At 38.8% G+C, this 15,968-nt stretch overlaps 1 protein-coding gene and 1 pseudogene across 3 annotated transcripts in view; both read right to left on the reverse strand.

Moving 5' to 3' along the window:
* LOC139570630 (NLR family CARD domain-containing protein 3-like) overlaps nt 1-15,968 on the reverse strand; it is a 68,647-nt gene that overhangs the window by 13,670 nt on the left and 39,009 nt on the right. The gene's annotated exons all lie outside the window — the stretch shown is intronic.
* On the reverse strand, nt 217-14,370 carry LOC139569657 (NLR family CARD domain-containing protein 3-like; annotated as a pseudogene).

The following is a 15,968-nucleotide window of genomic DNA, read 5'->3' on the forward strand; positions in this document are numbered from 1 at the left end:
CAGCTCTCAGGTGTGAGGGGTTTGAACTGAGAACTGAGACGAGAGAAACACAGCCTTCCTCTGTCTCCACAGCCTGACAGCCTGCAAAGAGTCAAATCATATAAAATCACACTGCTATTCGTTGGTGTGTCATTTTCTTTCTAAGTGAGTGTCTAGTGTGTGTGTGTGTATGTGTGTGTTCATTGAGTGATACAGGGATACTGACCTCAGAGTCTCCAGTGGGGATTCCCCAGTCCAGCCAAGAGCAGCTTCACTCCTGAATCCTTCAGGTCATTGTAGCTCAGATCCAGCTCTATCGGGTGTGCGGGGTTTGACCTCAGAGCTGAGACCAGAGAAGCACAGCCTTCCTCTGTGACTAGACAGCCTGACAGCCTGCAAAGAGTCAAATCATATTAAAACCACACTGATATTCTTTGGTGGTGAAATATATTTTTTTCTAAGTGAGTAGATAACATGTCTCTAAACACTACTAAATTAATCCTGATGATGCCATTAATACAAATTATGAATAATAATGAGTGAGAAAGTTAGAGGCTGCAACAAAACATACTAACCTCTCACCATTAACCTCAATAAAAGGTGACATTCTGTACCTTCACCTAATATGAAACATTTGATCTCAAATCCAAAATGCTGGAGCATAGCACCAAATTTAAAACTGTAAGCTTCACTGTCCAAACACATATGGTGTGGACTATGTGTGCCTGGTAAACACATGTGGATCTGGTGAACAGTTATCACTTGTTGACCAACTACAGGAATACTAACCTCAGTCTCCAGTTTACAGTGGGGATTCCCCAGTCCAGCAGAGAGCAGCTTCACTCCTGAATCCTTCAGGTCATTGTTATTCAGATCCATCGCTCTCAGGTGTGAGGGGTTTGACCTCAGAGCTGAGACCAGAGAAGCACAGCCTTTCTCTGAGACTAGACAGCCTGACAGCCTGCAAAGAGTCAAATCATATTAAAACCACATTGTTATTCTTTGGTGGTGAAAATAATGACAGTGTATTTGTTCAACATTTTCAGATACATCAGTGTCCTGAAACCTGCAATATATATTTATAAATGAATGTATCAATTTAAGAAATTACAAATGATTGAAGTTTTACTTGTAGAAAGAAAAATGTATGGTACAAATATTTGAGTAGACAGACCAGTTTAAAAAGCAGAATCAGTCAAAAGATGGTGAGGTATCAGATTTAAATTGTATTGAGTATACAGTCCACACTATATATAAAACTGACCTCAGAGTCTCCAGTTTACAGTGGGGATTCCCCAGTCCAGCAGAGAACAGCTTCACTCCTGAATCCTTCAGGTCATTGTTACTCAGATCCAGCTCTCAGGTGTGAGGGGTTTGAACTGAGGCCAACACTTTACAGGATGTGTCTGAGTTTACATCCAGCGAGTCTGCAACCACAGAAGAAATACAATGACAGACAGGTTGTATTAAAATGTTACGCTTAACTTTCCCTGCTTACACTGTTACCCTGCACAAATAATGTGTATATCGTGCATTCATGACTCAATGCTACAACTTTTATTGATCAGTTTGTATTATAGTTCTCAGCTGATAGAAAGTTTAGTCAGCCAATTAAAATAATGGTGTTCCTACATACAGTATAGTTTGGTCTGAGGGATAGTCACATGAGTGCTTACAGCCAATGAAAAACTTAGAGCTTTCCTGCAGCCTCTCACAGCTGGGAGCAGTCTCCTACGACCCTCCTCCGACGTCTTGTATTCATTCAGGTTAAACACATCCAGAACCTCCTCTGATATCTGCAGCATGTAGGCCAGCGCTGAACACTGAGTAAGGGAGAGGTTTTTGGATCTGTTCTCTGACCTCAAGTACTCTTGGATTTCCTCCTGTACTGAATGGTCTTTCATCTCTATCAGACAGTGGAAGAGATTGATGCACCTCTCAGGGGACATGTTCTTCCTCTGCATCACCTTAAGGGATCGGATTGTTTTCTGGACACTCTCTGGACTGCTTTCTGTCTGTGTCACCAGACCTCGTAGGAGTTTCTGATTGGACGCAAGTGACATGCCATGAAGGAAGCGGACAAAAAGGTCCAGGTGTCCATTGTTACTCTCCAAGGCTTTATCCACGGTACTCTTCAGCAGCTCATGCACGGTTAACTTTTCAAACGCAGCTCTAGACTTTCTATTGAGGAAGGGCTTCAGTGCATCCGTGTTCCTGGTTGTGTAACAATGGTACATGTAGACAGCTGAGAGAAACTCCTGAATGCTCAGATGAACAAAGCAGTACACCACTCTGAAATAACACACTCTTCTTTATAGATTTGTGTGCACACTCCTGAGTACACTGAGGCTTCTTTGACATCAAGGCCAGCCTCTTTCAGGTCTTCTTCATAGAACATGAGATTTCCCTTCTCCAGATTTTCAAATGCCAGTTTCCCCAGCTTCAGAATAATTTCCTTATCTGACTCCATGAGCTTCTCTTGATCCATCTCATCTCTTCCGTGATACTTCTGGTTCTTCAGGCTGGTCTGAATGAGCAGGAAGTGTATGGACATCTCAGTCAGAGTCGTGGGCATCTCTCCTCTTTTCTGTACTCAACATCTGTTCAAGTACTATTGCAGAAATCCAACAGAACACTGGCATGTGGCACATGTGGAGGCTCCTTGATGTCTTTATGTGTGAGATGATTCTGCTGGCCAGGTCCTCATCACTGAATCTCTTCCTGAAGTACTCCTCCTTCTGTGGGTCATTGAACCCTCGTACCTCTGTCACCTGGTCAACACACCTGGTCAACACATCTGATTGGTTGCTGCTGGTCGGGAGGTTATCCATAGGAGAGTAGAGGGAAGCTGTCACGTTCCTGACCTTATTTCCTTTGTTTTGTATGGTCATGGCGTGAGTTGGGGTGGGCAGTCTATGTTATTTGTTTCTATGTTTAGGTTGGTTAACTAGCCTGATATGGTTCTCAATCAGGGGCAGGTGTTTTACGTTTCCTCTGATTGAGAACCATATTTAGGTAGGCTATTCACACTGTTTGTTTGTGGGTGATTGTTGCACCACACGGTACTGTTTTGTTTCGTTTCATTCGTTCTTTCCTGTTCGTGCGTTCATTGTTATATGTTCTCAAGTTCAGGTCTGTTTACGTCGTTTTGTCATTTATCAAGTGTGCTTCGTGTTCGTCTTTCTTTAAATAAATCATTATGTCTTCATACCTCGCTGCATATTGGTCCGATCCTTGCTCCTCCTCAGACGAGGAGGAGAACGAGCGTTACAGAAGCAGATTCCCCTTGATGAGGTTTGTCAGCAGAACATCAACAGATGATGTCTGGGTGACATCAGACACATTTTCATTGTGCTGGAAATCTAATGGAAGTCTGCTTTCATCCAAACCATCAAAGATGAACATAGCTTTACAGACAGCGAGTTTCTTTGCATTGTCTATGTCTAGTTCTGTGTGGTAGTCATTTAAAAGTCTGTGAAGACTGTACTGGCGATCTTTGATCAAGTTCAGCTCCCGGAAAGGAAGTACAAATATGAAATCCACATCTTGGTTTGCCTTCCCTTCAGCCCAGTCTAGGATGAACTTCTGCACAGATACTGTTTTTCCGATGCCAGCGATGCCCTTTGTCAGCACAGTTCTGATGCTTCTCTTGGCCAGGTAAGGGTTTAAAGACATCATTGCAGTGGATTGCTGTGTCATGTGAGGTTGGTGTCCTGGATGCTGTCTCTAGCTGCCACACCTCATGTTCATTGTTAATAGATGACGTTATTACGAAAACATTGTAACGTGAAGAGTTTTCCTAGTATTTGTTTGATGTTTATACATTGTACGTTGTGTGGAAAATGTCCAAATCAAAAGGGAATGTTTTGGATGAAATGTGATAGTTGTCTAAAATTGGATTTGAGTAAAACCTAGACCTTGCTCTTAACTTGGCATGCCCAGAGAATTGCCCTAATGGCAGTTACGCCCACTTCTGACCCGAGGGTATAAAACCTGTGGGTGAAGAATTAACAGATCAGACTAAGTGATACAAGCTGCAGCCGAGGTCTAAAAAGTCAACGAACCCAAAACGCAACACAAGTTTGAAGACAAAGAAATATTTTTCTACCCAAGCTACGGATGAGTAGCTGTGTCTAAGCAGGTGAATTCAAGTCGAACCACCTAGCTTCCACTTCCCATCGAATCGTGGTATCTACACTGTTTCATTCCTACGCTGTGAGCTACAGAGTTGTCTGTCCTCAGAAGAGCCCTTCCAGAACAAAGGCGAGGGAACAGCCAAGGAGCTTCAAATAAAATCAAGTTGTATTCGTCACATGCGCCGAATACAACAGGAACACTTTACTGTGAAATGCATATTTATGAGCCCTTTCCCAACATGCAGTCAAAAAAGTAAGAAAAAAGGAAATAGTAACACAATAATGAGGCTATAAGGAGAACCAGTACTGAGTCAACGTGCAGGGGTACCAGGTAGTTGAGGTAATATGTACATGTAGGTAGGGGTAAAAGTTACTAGGCAATCAGGATAGAGATTATATCTCCTCATCCAGGGAGTTCAGACACACACACAGGGAGGGAATGTTATGTTTGTTTAATATTGTTTTAGGACTAAGAAAATGGAAAAAAGATTAGCCTATGGATTATGAAAACAAAAATAAATGGTTAAATGGGAGAGGAGAATTGACTAGAGACAGTGTTGTTTAACTCACTGACCATGACCCATGAGTTCTTCTTTTTATTTTTTTTTATTTTTTTTTTAGGGGTGGATCAGCTTAATATTGCGGAAAGAATGTTGCTTCCAATGTAATTGTCTGCATCATTTCCAATCCCCCATATTTTTGGGGGTAAATATATATATCCATACACGCATGCATACATATACACATACACATACCTATATAGACATACATACTTTTTAAAAGAATATACCTTTTATTATTCCCCGCAACCCTACCACCGATCCCCCAATTGGAGTAAACATTTCTGCTTTTACCTTCAATTTATACATCTTATACCCATTTTACAGACACAGTCTACTTTACAATAGTTCTCTCTTGTTTGTTCTTAGTCCTTCCTTTATTTCTGTTGTCCATCCAGTTTTATTTCCACTTGTAACTGTGCTATTTCACAAAAGCTCCGCACCTATACACATTTCACAGATCCCGTATGCCCTACATTGTTTATCTTGTTATTAGTCCCACCCTTCAGTTCCACTCAACCCTTCCCATCTATCTTCCAACTTCATCCATTTCGGATTTTTATTTGCCATATATTTTTCAACTGTTGTGATGCTTCACAAAAGATTTGAACCTTCCTATTCTCATAGCTTCTACAGATTGTAAATTAAAAATAAACATTTTTGCTAAAATAATTATTATATTATTGATTGACTATGGCTTTTCAAATCCCCCAGTATTGCTATCTGTAGCGTTAGTTCTAGGCAAATGTTGCAATTCTTCAGCCATTCCTGGACCTGTGACCAAAAACGAGCTATATATGGACAATAACAAAATAAATGATCTAATGACTGCCTCCTCACAGCAGAATCTGCAGAGCTGGGAAGATTGTATCCCCCATATATATAACATTCTATTAGTTGCAAGAATTTTGTACAGTAATTTAAATTGAAAAATTCGAAGTTTTGAATCCGGCGTTGTTTTGCGTATCAATTCATAAACCATGTGCCATGGAATGGGTACATCGAAAATCTCTTCCCAACTATTTTGCAATTTATATGGCACAGCTGTCAGTTTTTTGGTCCTTAAATGAAATTGGTATATGTTTTTATTTATCACACTTTTCTTTAACCATTTATGTTCTTTAATATAGGGCCGACATACAAGTTCCTTACTTTTTTCCCCTTCTACTTGCCTCTTCCATTTTTGTGGTAATGCTGCAATTAATTGGTTGTAATTTTGGGTAGAGCAGACATTTCCATATGTCTGTGTTAGCTGCATGTGTAACATAACTCCAGCAGTCCTATTTATGATATCATTCACAAAAATTATACCTTTTTTTTAAATTTCTTCGATAAATACAGTTTTTTTTATCAATTACTATATTTGAATTTAACCACAATATTTGTTGTACTATTTGTTCCGTCCTTTCAGGTGGATTAAACTGAAATTGCAACCAACTTTCTAAGGCTTGTTTAAAAAATAAGGATATTTTGGAGATTATTTCCTTTTCAAACAACCGAAAGTGAGCAGGTGTAATCTGAATAAAGGGGAAAAGGCCCTTCTTGAACATAGGATGAGACATTCGTACCAATTTACTAGAGAACCAGTTTGGATTTAAGTATAACTTTTGTATGACTGATGCATTTAGTGAGAGGTCTAATGCTTTAATATTTAATAATTTCTGCCCTCCGAATTCATATTCGTTATATAAATAGGCCCTTTTAATTTTATCTGGCTTGCCGTTCCAAATAAAATTGAATATTTTTTGTTCATATAATTTAAAAAGCAGGTCACTAGGTGTAGGCAAAACCATAAGTGTCACATTCCTGACCTGTTTTCTCTTGTTTTTTTATGTGTTTAGTTGGTCAGGGCGTGAGTTGGGGTGGGCATTCTACGTTTTGTGTTTCTATGTTGGGTGCAATGTGTTGCCTGATATGGTTCTCAATTAGGGGGCAGGTGTTTTACGTTTCCTCTGATTGAGAACCATATTAAGGTAGGATGTTCTCACTGTTTGTTTGTGGGTGATTGTCTTCCGTGTCTGTGTATGTCGCACCACACGGGACTGTTTCGTTTGTCGTTCGTTTATGTAGTCTGTTCCTGTTTGTGCGTTCTTCGTGTTCTGTAAGTTCGTTTGTTCAGGTCTGTTGACTTCGTTTATTATTTTGTAAATTCTCAAGTGTGTTTAGTTTTCGTCTTGTTATATAAATATCATTATGTCCACATTCAACGCTGCGCTTTGGTCCAATCCCTACTTCTCTTCAGACGAATCACCCACCACAAAAGGACCAAGCAGCGTGTGAAACAGCAACAGGACCCACCTACACAGGATTTCTGGACATGGGAGGACGTTTTGGATGGCAAGGGTTGCTACACATGGGAGGAGATCCTGGCTGGTAGAGATCGCCTCCCATGGGAACAGCTGGAGGCAATTAGGAGAGCAGAGGCAACCGGAGAGAGGAACCAGCGTTATGAGGGTACGCGGCTAGCACAGAAGCCTGTGAGTCAAGCCCAAAAATGTATTGGGGGGGGCTAAAAGGGAGTGGCGAAGTCAGGTAGGAGACCTGCGCCTACTCCCTGTACTTACCGTGGAGAGCGAGTGTACGGGCAGACACCGTGTTACGCAGTAGAGCGCATGGTGTCTCCTGTACGTGTGATTAGCCCGGTGCGGTACATACCAGCTCTTCAGACGAAGAGGAGAACGACCGTTACAATAAGCAAATAGGTAAACTGTGATATGACTAAAGAGTTAATCAGGGTGATTTTTCCACAAATACAGGTATTTTCCTTTCCATGGTAGCAAGATCTTATCTATTTTTGCTAACTTTCTATAAAAATTTATTGAAGTGAGATCATTTCTTTCTTTTGGGATTTTTATACCGAGTATGTCCACATCTCCGTCAGACCATTTAATTGGTAAACTACATGGCAATATAAAATGTGTATTTTTTAGTGATCCAATACGTAATATGGTACATTTATCATAATTTGGTTTTAATCCAGAGAGGATAGCAAAGGTATCTAGATCCTCTAAGAGGCCGTGGAGAGACTCTAGTTGTGGTTTTAAAAGAAAACATGAATCATCAGCGTACAATGACACCTTAGTTTTTAAGCCACGGATTTCTAATCCCTTAATATTAAGTTTTGATCTAATTTTAACAGCTAACATTTCAATGGCAATAATAAATAGATATGCCGATAGTGGACAACCTTGTTTTACTCCTGTAGATAGTTTAAAACTTTCTGAGATGTAGCCATTATTTACTATTTTACACCTAGGGTTACTATACATAATTTTAACCCATTTTATAAGAGATTCCCCAAAATTGAAATATTCTAGGCATTTATATATAAACTCCAATCGTACTTTATCAAAAGCCTTTTCAAAATCAGCTATGAAAACCAGGCCTGGTGTCCCCGATATTTCATAGTGTTCTATTGTTTCCAGTACTTGCCTTATATCATCTCCAATGTATCGTCCATGTAAAAAACCTGTCTGATTAGGATGAATAATCTGACAACTTTTTTTTTATTCTATGCGCCAAGCATTTTGCTAGAATTTTTGCATCACAACACTGAAGTTTAAGATGTCTCCAATTTTTTAAATGGACTGGATCTTGGGTCCTGTTTCAGTAATAATGATATCAGACCTTCTTGTTGCGTGTCTGATAATCTACCATTTATATAGGAGTGGTTAAAACAAGCTAATAATGGTCCTTTGAGTATATCAAAAAAAGTTTTGTATACTTCCACTGGTATGCCATCCAGCCCTGGAGTTTTCCCATCTTTAAAGGCCCCAATTGCATCAAGCAGTTCCTCCTCTGTAATTTGGCCTTCACATGAGTCTTTCTGTACAGATGTTAATTTTACATTATTAATTATTAATCCATACAATTAGTTTCAGTTAGTGGAGATGGAGGAGCCTGAAATGAAAACATATTCTTAAAGTACTTTACTTCCTCTTTCAAAATATCATTTGGTGAATCATGCGTGACTCCATCATTTGTAACAAGTTTTAATAAAAAAAATTTGGTAGCATTTCTATATTGAAGATTGAAAAAGAATTTGGTGCATTTTTCCCCATATTCCATCCAGTTCGCTTTATTTTTATAATATATTACACTGGATCTTTCTTGAATAAGTTCCTCCATTTCTTTTTGTTTTTCTTCTAACTTATTCTGTGCCTCTATGGTACCGTTTTTATTGCTATCTAACTGTACTGTTAGTCCTTCAATTTCCTTTGTTAATATGGACTCTTTTGATCTAAATTGCTTTTGTTTTATAGATGAGTACTGAATTGCATGGCCTCTAAAGGCACACAAGTGTCCCATACAATAAGGGGATCTGCTGTACCTATGTTATGTCTGTAAAAGTCAGTTATAAAATCTTCTGTCCTAGTTATAAACAATTTATCATCTAGTAGACTTTGATTAAATTTCCAATATCCTCGCCCACGTGGAAATTCTGTAAGAGAAATATATATGCCAATTATGTGATGATCCGACCGATTCTGTCACCTATCAACATTTTTTAAACTTTTGGTGCCAGAGAGAGAGGTATAAGAAAGTAGTCAAGACGACTAGCTTGATTAAGCCTCCGCCATGTATATCTCACTAAGTCAGGGTATTTAAGTCTCCATATATCCACTAATTCCAATATATCCATGACATTCATGATTTCCTTAAGTGCCTGAGGGTGATAGTTTGTAGTGTGATTTCCTTTCCGGTCCATAGAGGTATTTAAGACCGTATTAAAATCTCCCACTATAATAATAGAGTCTAGTGCTGCTTGTAGAGTTGATAAATTCTTATATATATTTTCAAAGAAGCTTGGATCATCATTATTCGGACCGTATAGGTTAATAAGCCATCTGTTTATTGTCCAGTAACATATTTAAAATAATCCATCTACCTTGAGGATCTGTTTGGACAATTTGCACATTTGGAGTTGAGTTGTGTTGACATCCCAATGCCCGGCAGACCACCCTCGACCCCCTGTATCCCATAGCCCTGAACCGACTGGGATCCATTCTTTGAAAAGAGCACAGTGCCATTTACCGAATTGAAGTAGATCAATTGCCATATGCATTTCCATCGCTCTCACCTCGATTTTTATTATATATAGCTGTGGATCATCCGCTATTGTCCCTAACATCTTTTACTTCTTCCTTCGCAACAGTTGTGGGATACACACATCCACACACACTCAGCCCTTACCCCCACACAACCATAAGCTCACTTTCTCAACAATTGCCCCATCCCAGAGCCCAACTCAAGATGGGTTATGATTTACAAATGCACTTGCAGTTGCAGCTGCATGAGAAGGCCTGCAAGACCGTGCAAAAAATGAGCAAAAATTGAGAGATTTATTTACCAGTCACATCCTAGATGGAGGTCAAATGTACACCTTATTCCTGAAACACCCACAATACGGCCACCCGTCATGACCATGTCCCCACGCATCTCCATGTAGTCCGACTTTGATTTTGTGCCGCCAGGGCCACAATAATATACCCCCTCTGAATGTCCGAGTGTGACCCCCTCCCCATGGGTTACTGCAGCTAGTGTTGCCAGCACTGCCACTGCCTGGGTGGGGGCACCCCACCGGAATCCCCACCGGCTAGGTACAAGGTCGTCAAGGTTCTCATTAGCAGCTTTGAGAATTTCCTTGTATATTATGCTCTCCCTTTAGGGGGCTTTGGCTTTGCAGGACCAACCCTGCCAAGCAGGCTCAGAATCTTGAGGGGGCAGTGCTGCTCTTGGTCTCAGACCTCATTTTAGCTGCATACAGACCACTTACAGCGGGCACATAAAACAGTTAGGGACTTCTCCTTAGTATCTGGGTCATTCAGGTGGGTGTCTAGGGTATAGGACCATACCATTAAAATAGGATAATAAATAATTAGATATAATTTATTTAAAAAATGTAGTTCTCCATGATAGGACAATAAATAAGACGTATAATTCATTATAAAAGTATATCCATCATCTGAACAACATTGAAAGCCCTCATACCCGGCTCACAGCAATACATTGGCTCTGGGATATGCAACCATTTCATTACTCACTCAACTTCCCAAACATAATAAAATAAAAAATAAACAAACCACACCATCCACACATACTGTGCCTTCTGTTTACTTAGTTTTTACCTTCACTATGTTGAATTAGTGCTTGTGTTCAATTAGTTATATGTGAAGATTTATAGAAAAGCTATATTTTTTATTGTATTGTTAACCGGGCTTGAATTGTGTTTATTTTCCTCGTCTATGAGAACTTTGTAATTTTTAAAATAACCATGGAGTAGTCTTTGTGTCTCTGAACTGGTTATCAATATATAGTTTATCAACGACGAGAGCTACTCGTTTCGCTTTTAATCTATTTTCTTTGAAAATTGGATACAGAACGTTGCGCCGTTCTGCAATTTCCTTCGGAAACTGATCATTCATGCCAATTTTGGTCCCAGCAAGTCTTTTGCCCAGGCTTTAAATGAAGCAAATTTGGCAACGATTGGGGTGTACACGTTCAAGTTGGATTTTGTCGATAACTTCGCGTGGAATCTGAAGCGCTGAAAGGAGGAACTCTCTAACTATAGATTCAGGAACTTCTCCTTTTTCTTGGATACCTGTAAGTACCAAATTCTCTCTCATGGATCTAGTTTGTATGTCCAGTAAGACTTCTTTCAGAACGGTGTTCTCCTTTTTAATTTCATTCATTTCGGTTTCAATCTTATTGACTGTCCCTTTTAGCTTGTGTGTTTCCTTCTCCATTCCCGGTGGTGAGAATATTAAATCAGTGTCTGTAGGAGTCACGTTTTCGTTTTGGAATCGGTTCCCCTGTCTTACACTCCGTCATGTTTGGTTGTTGCCTGTTTTCGTAATATTTGTCGATAAATGTCTAGTTTTAGGATTTGTTTTGTGTTATTATCCAGATTGAAGGTTATCACTCAACAGATTATGTAGTGCTAATATTTTAGTCTAATTTAGCAGATATTTCAAATATTATGTTTTATCTTGAGGTGCTCTACATAACTTCCTTCAGTCCGCTATTACCCTTACGTTACCTTTCCCATGAGTTCTTCTTACCTTTGTTCAGTAGAAATGTCTTCCTCTCTAAAGTGTAGAGGTTGTTCCATAGACCAGTCACTCTTCATGGACACACAGCTGGGTACAGGGGAGGCTGGTCTCTCCTGCTTGATTGGTCTTCAACACAACAGAGACAAACATTACATATCTCATCTACTCTGAGCTCAGATGGGGAAACATAAGGAGAGTTTCATTCCAAAACGCTATATCACTTTTCAGAAATGTTGGTAAATTAGCTTTTATTGTTTAAAGAAATTAGTGAAAAAACAGAACATTCTATTTCATATCTAATCATGGCATGGGGTTGTTCAATGACAGACATGTATTTGTTTAAAATCTATCACTTGATGGTTTCATTTCAGAGAGACAAATGTTTTTTTTTTTTAAATGCTATGTCTGCCTCACACTCAGAGAAATCAGTAGTACTGCTAGGTTTTACACAATCAAATGTGACCGAACGGCTCGATTTGGTCTTATGTCGTAAAATTTGAAACTGTGTTTTTCACATAAGATAAAAGCAGACTCGGATGGTATAAAAATAGTATATCATACACTACAGTTGAGGAACAATGGGAAAGTAATTCTGCTTTGAAAGATGATAAACTTGTAACCTCACTTTTGAGAAAATGACCTTTGAATATTTGGGTACCTACTGGAGAGCTCTTCTTTGTCTACATGGCTGTTACTTTGGCAGATAATGTCACCCATCTGAATAAATATATTTATTTTTATATAATTAACTACATGTATGGCGTTTTTGGTTGATGTCAGTTTCATTGTTTGTTATGCTATAAATGGTTATTTTATGGTCGTAAGTGTAAAAATGAACTACAAAATGTTATATCTTGCAATTCTTAGTAATTAGTACTTTTGTAAGGAATTACACATTATTCAGTACTACTGCAGTTGCTACATATTTCCAATAGATGGCAGCATAAGACCACTAATGACATTTCAGAAGGTTAGTTTAGTTCTCCCTGGATACACCACCACTCCCCCTCACAGAAACTCCTGTGTGAGCTTCTTTCTGTCCCTTTCCACACTGCTAACGCAAGAGGAAGGACTGAAAAAGCATTTAACAGATTACTGTGAACTAATATAATGATTCATGTTTATTATTACCTGTTGATGCTCATGTTTGAAATTATACTTCATTAATATAATGAATATCAATAAACCTGAACATTAATTCAGTCACCTCTGTTCGAGAAACATTTTCCCAATGGATTCATTGTCAAATTCATCAACCAGCATCGACCCGCTCCCTTCTCTCGCTAGTAGTCATCTCAGCCTCGCTTAAGCTTGGGTCGTCACTCTGGTTGTTTACTCGCAATATCAGATATTAACATGATTTTTTATAATGCATGTATACTAAGGTTGAGGTTCTGACTAGTGATCATTTACCCGGGGTTCAATATCTGAACCTGCTGAACCTGAACCTGCTATAGTCACTATTTTTTGCTCTCCCAAAAGCAAAACAGCCCTAATACAAGATATTTTGCTAACTAAAGTAATGAGTGACCATTTTAGAAAATCATGGGACAGTCTTTAGTTGCGTGCTATTTTACGTCAATCATAGTGCTGCTTGAAGCCTATAACTGATGCGTTGTGGTCTTATGCTGCCATCTATTGGAAATATTTAGCACTTTAATTAATAACTTATGTACAGACATTGGTGAGACAGCTGAGAGTGTATTTTTCTTGTTAATTCCTTAGATCAGTCTCAAACCTGCCCCACCTATCCTACACCAATTGCTGGACATTCACATAGTTGTTACCAGGTCACCCAGTTCAAAACACATTTGAAAACTAAAACTAATGTGTCTTGTTTATCAAGTGTTCTGCCTTCCAATAACAAATAATAAAATAACAAAACAAAAAAGCAAAATGCTTAGACAGGTTTTGATGAACAAAATAATCAAAATTATATTTAGTACTATAATTGTATTTACTAACTAAAGTCTTCTAGGCTACCCTACTCTATAATTAGAGTTAAGGCTAAAATAGGTAATACGTATGGTTAGAGTTTCTGTATAGCACTTTGTGACATCTGCTGATGTAAAAAGAGCTTTATAAATACATTTGATATATTTTTAGGGTTAAGGCAAAAAAACAGTGTTTATAGCTCTCTTGCTTCTCCCTGTGGCCTTCTGTGGGTACTACATAACTCATTCACAACACCTGCTAGGCTCATAATCTGAGGTAGCAACTGCGTCAGATCTACAAATCAATTAACTACACCTATCCATTTGGTTTGCAACTCAGTGAACCTGCGCAGCATTCGCTCAATTCGATGCCTATGAATGAAGATTTTGATGCATATCAAATTACCCAGCAGCCATTCCGAAAAAGAAAATTGAAAAAAAAAAAAAACTTAATTTAAAAATGTTCTGGCTGTTTTAAATCAGCCACATCTTGAAAAAGAGGACAAGCATTAATAATAATATAAATAAGATATACCCATCTAAAATCTATTAATTGAAAATCTGAGAACAGTAATATTGAAGGTACCCATAAGCAACCATTTCTGTTGAAAAACAAATGTGATGCATTTTGGAAATAAACTCTTAATAATTATTTCAAAAATTGTTCTCACCTCTTAGCTTTGGTGTCATGTTCCCCAGAGAGTCTCATTTGAGGCAGGACCCCCCTCTCTCTCCACAGAGACGCCTTTTAGAGCACTGACCCCTAAACAGAGATCCACCACAGACATATCGAAACAGTCAGGTGATTTAATGCAAACACATGAATATGTAGTTGTGAAATGACATCTCCATGGTAACTGTCAATAATAATGTCACTGTTTGTTAAGGTAGTTCTAGACAGTACAGCAACAATAATAATAATAAGTCACTGTTTGATAAGGTAGTTATAGACAGTACAGCAACAATACTGATATACTGGGTTAACCCTGTTTATACTGATACCGGGTTAACACTATTTACACTGATACCTTGTTAACCCTATTTATACTGATACTCGGTTAACCCTATGTACACTGATGCTGGGTTAACCCTATTTATACTGATACTGGGTTATGTAACGGCAGCCTTCCTCCCCTTCGTCTGAGGAGGTGTAGCAGGGATCGGACCAAGACGCAGCGTAGCTCGTGTTCAACATGATTTAATAAATGACGATTAAACAGTGAACACTTACAAAATAACAAACGTGGCTTACCGATACAGCCCTATCTGGTGCAGAGAAAACACAGAGACAGGAAACAACCACCCACCAAATCCCAACACAAAACAAGCCACCTATATATGATTCCCAATCAGAGACAACACAAAACATCTGCCTCTGAGAACCATATTAGGCCAAACATAGAAATGGACAAACTAGACACACAACATAGAATGCCCACCCAGCTCACGTCCTGACCAACACTAAAACAAGCACAACACACAAGAACTATGGTCAGAACGTGACAGGTTAACCCTATTTATACTGATACTGGGTTAACCCTATTTACACTGATACTGGGTTAACACTATTTATACTGATACTGGGTTAACCCTATTTATACTGATGCTGGTTTAACACTATTTATACCTATACTGGGTTAACCCTATTTACACTGATACAGGGTTAACCCTATTTACAATGATACTGGGTTAACCCTATTGATACTGGGTTAACCCTATTGATACTGATGCTGGGTTAACACTATTTATACAGATACTGGGTTAACCCTATTTATACAGATACTGGGTTAACCCTATTGATACTGATGCTGGGTTAACCCTATTAATACTGATACTGGGTTAACCCTATTAATACTGATACTGGGTTAACCCTATTGATACTGATACTGGGTTAACTGTATTGGTACTTATAGTGTGTTAACCCTATTGATAGTGATACTATGTTAACCCTATTTATACTGATACTGGGTTAACCCTATTGCTGCGATGCATAGGGTCTTTGCCTTTTACGCCAGCGACCTGGGTTCACTGCCCTGCCCCGCTGTTTGCTACAATGTTAATACCATAGGCTGCCCAACATTCATTGAACAAAGCGACACAATAATACGAGGGAAAGTATTTTAGTAAAATATCAGTAAGTGTTGCTTTAGAGTTGTCTTCTGGGTTCAGGGTTGGGAGATAATCAGTCTCAGAGTTGGGAGATAACCCAGTATCTGTATAAATCAACTATATGAATACACATAACAATATCATCAACTATATGAATACACAATCGTTGTCTTACCTTGTATCTCTCCCTAGGTTGTT

Source organism: Salvelinus alpinus, chromosome 3, assembly GCF_045679555.1.
Source record: "Salvelinus alpinus chromosome 3, SLU_Salpinus.1, whole genome shotgun sequence".
Lineage (NCBI taxonomy): Eukaryota > Metazoa > Chordata > Actinopteri > Salmoniformes > Salmonidae > Salvelinus > Salvelinus alpinus.